This window comes from Triticum urartu, chromosome 2A (genome assembly GCF_056163025.1).
Source record: "Triticum urartu cultivar PI428250 chromosome 2A, HENAU_Tu73, whole genome shotgun sequence".
Classification (NCBI taxonomy): Eukaryota; Viridiplantae; Streptophyta; class Magnoliopsida; order Poales; family Poaceae; genus Triticum; species Triticum urartu.
Window position 1 is genome coordinate 764,094,405 of NC_141874.1, and position 6,324 is coordinate 764,100,728.

Sequence of the window (6,324 nt, forward strand, 5' to 3'; positions counted from 1 at the left end):
GAAGTTCAACTTCACAGTCTCCACTAAGCACCCATATATAAAACAATGTTTTGGAACTAAATGATGAGATGTGCCAATGAGACTTTGTGGGGGATTGTTGGAATTTTGCTAGTAGGCCTTTGGCCCAAAGCCAACTAAAATTCTGAAATTCTCTTGGCCCATTCATGCACATATGTGAGTGGAGTGAGTGAGGCTAAAGTTTAGTCCCACCTTGGAAGTTGAGAGAGAGTTGCACCTCTTTATAAGGTGAGCTCTTCTACCACTTGTATGAGCATGAGAAGAGGAGACCTACACGCGCGCTCCTCCTCCTCGCTCGCCTCGCCACGCCTCGTCACGACGCGCCGCGCCGCGCCGTGCCGCGGGTTGCGGGATTGAGCCGAGCCGAGAACAGAGCTATGCACGTTGTCTATATTTTTGCTGCATGGGAAAATTAATGAGTCATTAATTAATAATTAACGGACGCGTTAATTACTGAACCATTTCCGATTCTTTTGGATCGTGACGACTCGGACGTGGGGTTTACTCCCACGACCTATCCGGCCCACAATATATAGTCAGGCAGACGTCTACCCTAGCCGCCGCTTCGTATGGTTTCTCATCACCGCGTCTACCCTAGCCGCCGATTCGTATGGTTTCTCATCGCCGTTCCAGATCATTGCGCCGCCAAGCTAGTCTTCTCCATCCCTCCTTCCGGCATGCACCGCGAGAAGGGACACTAGGCCTCCGGAACCCCGCCTCTCGTGATCCTGTACGGGAGAGGGGCGATCAGGTTTTTGGGGAGCGCACTCGCGCGACTGCTGGCAGCGACGACTTCGCGAACGACGACTTCTTCCCCGACCTCGGCAACCTCATCCTCGACAACATGGGCGACAACATCAACGCCGGCGGTGCTGCACCCGCTGCACCGTATGTGATTCTATCCTTCCTGTTCGAGATCGTGGTAGAATTCATGTTTCTAGTATGTGCCCTAGATGTGATATGTTCATCTGCTATGCTAGTTCGCATGATTAGTTTAATCTCTGCTGCTGTGGTCATGATTTATATTCTGTTTATTCGGAATAAATCTCGTAGTAATTTGCTCATATTTCCAACACTTTTGCCTTCACCCAATTTTGTTCTAGGGGGAGTCGATGCTACTGGTCCTGTGTCTCTGGCTAATACGTTTGATGAAGGGTCTGCTAATAGTGTGCAGGAAAAAGGGCTGGAAATTCATGAAGAAACTGGTGAAAATTCGCATGATTTTATGCAGCACACAGATGATCCAGGCGCAGCTCTCGATGCTGATTCTGGCGGGCGAATCCCATCGGGATCAGGCGCTGCAGGCGCGTCAGGCGGATCCCCCGTGGGATCGGAGCCCGCAGACGTGCCAGGCGGTCGGCCAGGCGGGCCCTCTGTCGCGCTGTCCCCTGGTCGGGCTACCCGCGCCCGGGCGGATTCCCCTTCTGCGGTCGAGCGCGCTCCACATGGCCGGCCTGACACGCGCACTGGCCCGGGTGAGCTGGGCGCACGCACTAACTCGGGCGGGTCGGGCTCCTCCCAGCCAACCGCGTCGAGTCCACCACGACCAAGTGGCGGGTCTGCACCAGGCGTTGCGGCTGGATCGGCCGAATCCCCACAGGAGTCCTTCCTCGGATCTGGTGCGGCTGACTCCGGATCTTCTGTGGCTCCTTCGGACTCTGCAATTTCTGCTTCATCCAACAGACTGCAAATTCAGGTTGCTCGACCACCTCCGCCCCCTCCTGCTCGTACACACACCAGGTCTCAAAGTGGTATTGCTACACCAAAAGTTTACAACGATGGGTGTGTTCGCTGGGGGTCTTTTGCTGTTGCAGGTGAACCTAGGAACTTGCAAGATGCCCTTGATGATCCGAAGTGGAGGAAGGCGATGGACGCGGAGTACTCTGCTCTCATGGACAACAAAACTTGGCGCCTAGTTCCACCTGTCAAAGGGAGGAACGTGATTGACTGCAAATGGGTTTACAAGATAAAGAGGAAGTCTCATGGCACCATTCACAGGTATAAGGCACGATTAGTTGCCAAAGACTTCAAGCAAAGGTATGGAGTTGACTATGAAGACACTTTTAGCCCTGTGGTAAAAGCTGCTACTATCCGGTTAATTCTTTCCATTGCAATCTCTCGAAATTGGTGCATGCGTCAACTAGATGTAAAGAACGCGTTTTTGCACGGTGTTCTGGAAGAGGAAGTCTTTATGAGGCAACCTCCTGGGTATGAGAGCTCAGTCTCACCACGACACGTCTGCAAGCTTGATAAAGCACTATATGGTCTGAAACAAGCGCCAAGAGCCTGGTATTATCGCTTGTACTCCAAACTTCGGTCACTTGGTTTCTTTGCCTCAAAAGGAGACACCTCGTTGTTTTTCTATCATCGGCATGGAGTCACCACTTTTATGCTCATATATGTTGATGATATTATTGTTACAAGTTCCTCGCCTAAAGCAGTTGCAGCTCTTCTTAAGGATCTGAGTTTGGATTTTGCATTAAAAGATTTAGGTGCATTGCACTTCTTTCTTGGTATTGAGGTGAAAAGTGTTGCAAGCGGAATTCTTCTGTCACAAGAGAAATATGTGCAAGAGATCCTTCAACGGATGGGAATGACAGGATGTAAACCTTCTCCTACACCTCTGTCCACATCTGAGAAGTTATCTCTTTGAGATGGAGATCTTCTTACTTCTGCAGACTCCACTCGGTACAGGAGTATTGTGGGAGCATTACAATACCTCACATTGACTCGTCCATATATTGCATATGCTGTTAATAAGGTTTGTCAGTTCTTGCATGCTCCTACTACTGTTCATTGGACTACTGTAAAGAGAATACTCAGATATCTTCAAGGAACACAGAGTCATGGACTTAAACTTTATAAGTCAGACTCCATGCTTGTTAGTGCGTTTTCTAATGAAGATTGGGCATGCTGTCCTGATGACAGGAGGTCCACAGGTGGTTTTGCAGTTTTCCTTGGAGGTAATCTGATTTCATGGAGTGCTCGCAAGCAGGCTACCGTCTAGCACAGAGGCCGAGTACAAGGCCTTAGGTAATGCCACTGTTGAAGTAATCTGGGTGCAAAACATGTTGAAGGAATTGGGTGTTCATCATCCCAAGGCAACATCATTGTGGTGTGACAACTTGGGTGCTACGTATTTATCTGCCAATCCTGTTTTTCATGCTAGGACAAAGCATATAGAGATAGATTATCACTTTATTCGAGAACGGGTAGCCAACAAGCTGTTGAATGTTCGCTTTGTTCCTACTGGTGATCAAGTCGCAGATGGATTTATTAAACCGCTTTCTTTGAGGCAGCTGGAGGCATTTCGACACAACCTCAACTTAGATAAGTTGTGATTGAGGGGGAGTGTTAAACAATGTACATACGGTATATCTATAAACTGTATATTGTATGCTTGCGTGTAGATGTTGTGCTTCTGTTAGGTTGTTGCGATTGCATCTTATCCTAGCCTATGACTTGGAGATCAATCCGTGACCTAACAGACTTGTAATCCTTGTAATCTCGCAGCCCTTCGTGGCTATATTAACACGCACGCGTCCCTGCTGATAGGTATACGCTTGAGCCTCTCTTTCTACAGTCTGCATCGCGAGATCACCATGGGACTTGCAGCATTGATCTGAACCTGTACGACGTGGTGGAGCTTGATGGATTGCTCAAGGACCGGATTTCATGGCGAATCTTTCACTGCCACGTCAACATCATTACTTGCCTAGTTAGTGATTATTATCAGCCCAGTCAGCATCCTTAATAAGAAAACCACCTTCAATTCTTTCCAAAACCGCTCAGGGGTGAAATTTATCCGGTTTTACAAAGGTCAGGGGGTGATTTATCCGGTTTTGGAGTTCAGGGGGGATTTGATCCATCGAGGCAGGTTTGAGGGGGAAAAGTATACTTTTTTCGAACAGAAAATAAATCGCGCAGCCAGAAAATCTATCGATCAGAACACGTTGACGCTTCGATCTGTCGCTCGTTCGCCAAGAAAAAGAAATCCCTCTCCCGATCGGCAACAGAGAAACCCTCGCCTCTCTCAAACGGAGCGCCGCTGCGCGGCTGTGCCGCCACCGTCGTCAGCCGTCAAGCGCGATTCCCCGCCGCGCCGGCTGCAGGATCCGGCGTCCTAACCACCTGCCTCTCCTATCCTCCTTCTTCTGATCTTCTCGAACTATTGCTAAACTACAGTGAACGCACAGGTAATAAGTAATCGGTAATTCTGTATCATCTACTCCTTCCGTCTCATAATGTAAAATGTTTTTTTACACGTCAAAAAACGACTTATATTATGGGACGGAGGGAGTAATTCTTTTCCCTAGTTTCTTTATATCAGGCAAACACAGTGAATAGGTGGTGTTAAATTATATTGCTTAGTCAGTTTTATTTCATTGTCATAAGGAGATTAGAAATCCAAGATGAAGAGGAGTAGAGGACCCGTACAATAGAAGCATTGATGATATTAAGATTATACAGTGCTATCAAAAAATGAGAAAACACAAGGGGCTACTACCTCATGCAGTGGCGGAGCTTGGCCAAAAATCATGGGGGGGCCATTGGCTGGGGGGGCAAACAACATAACTATATGGTGATTTCTAGTGAAAGAATTGGTCTAATACATAGATATATACACAAAATTTTCTTTGAGCTGGGGAGGCCACCGCCCAGGTTGGCCCCCATGAAGCTCCGCCACTGACCTCATGCACTTCGTGTTAATGGTATAATATTTGTTTTTTGCAAAATTTCATATGAACAATTGATTTATTCTATGCCCACTATCTTGATTTTAAATACTTCATTTTATGTTTGCAGATTCAGGTCCTTATACTATTGTCGGTGAAGAAACGATGACCTTGAATTAAGCAAGTCTTCACTAATTTGGTACCAAACAATTTTTTGCAATGATGCACTTCGTTAAAATATTTTTTTAATGGAATTTCCTCTCATGATAATAATGAATTTATTTTTGTTTTGAATGTGATTTTGTGGCATACATATAATGCACATTGATGTACGTGGTATTTGACATTATATATAATCAGCTAGTTTTAGCCCTAGGCTTTAACAAATCCTGGTTCCGCCTTTGCCGGCACCCGCATGTCCGGGGGCGCCGGGTACTCGGCCTCATAGAGCAGGCGCGCCTCCGGCTCTTGGAGCTGGCGGCGGCCGAAGCCGTTCGCCGCCGCGCCGTCGCCTGGGCACCTCTCGGCCATCTTTCTCGTCGGCGGGAAGAGGGGAGAGTGTTGCTTTCTGCGCCGGAGAGGGGGGAAATGAGAGCTGTGGCGTCCACCGGCGGGAAGGTCGCCTTTTATAGCCGTAGCGGGGCGGCGACGGGCTGCATGCCGGGAGACGCGTGGCTGGCGCGCCGCCCATGAGGCATCAATGGAGGTTGACCGGCGCGGCAGCGCGGCAGCCTTCACATTGATTCCCGTGGGAACCAAGGCGATGAGGGCAACGAAGCGGCATCTCGTTGACTCGGCGGGCCCATCCAACGCGGAAAAAACGCCTGGGGAGGGCCTGTTGGAGGCGCGGCTGGAGATGCTCTAATATAGAGCATTGTATTCACAAATTGCATGCCTTCATTAAAGCATACTTTACTTGCACATACTTGTCGAGCAAGTAAACAATAACTATATTCATTGTGCCATGTTAAATAATGGTACATGTGAGCACACGTATAAAATGCAGCAATATTGCACACTTAAAAGACGCGTGATGCATATTCCACTCCAAAATTATATAATGTGTACATACGGACAATGAGCTGAAATGTCAAATCATCTTGGTAAAAAATACAATATTCCCTGTGTTATGCTCACGAAGATTTGACATATTTATCTAGTCAGCTGGACTAAAGCAAATATTTTTAGTTCAGAAAAATACAACACAAATTATATAAGAGTTTTTTATTCACTTTTCTTTCTAAAATAAACATTGCTGTAAAAATGTATGAGTAAACATGGGTATACACTCAATACCAGAAATGACAAAGCCATGTTTGCATGAGAAAGAAAATCAGCATTCTCTTCACTTTTCAGACTACCCCCTGCACGACGAGAAAGAAAATTGACAGCAAAATAGGAACAAGAGCCGAAAAGATTGCCTAGAGGCTTAATTAAATGACCATGGCACATATAAGGCCAACGCGAAGAATCATCATCTCCCTCAGCAGACGCATCTCCTAGTGACACTCTGGTATATATCTATCCATAAATTGGTACTTGCATTAAAGAGAAATCAAATGCACTCCATACATATATGAAACAGAGAAAAATTATTGGTCCTCTCATTTGTGTTCACTACAAATTGCTA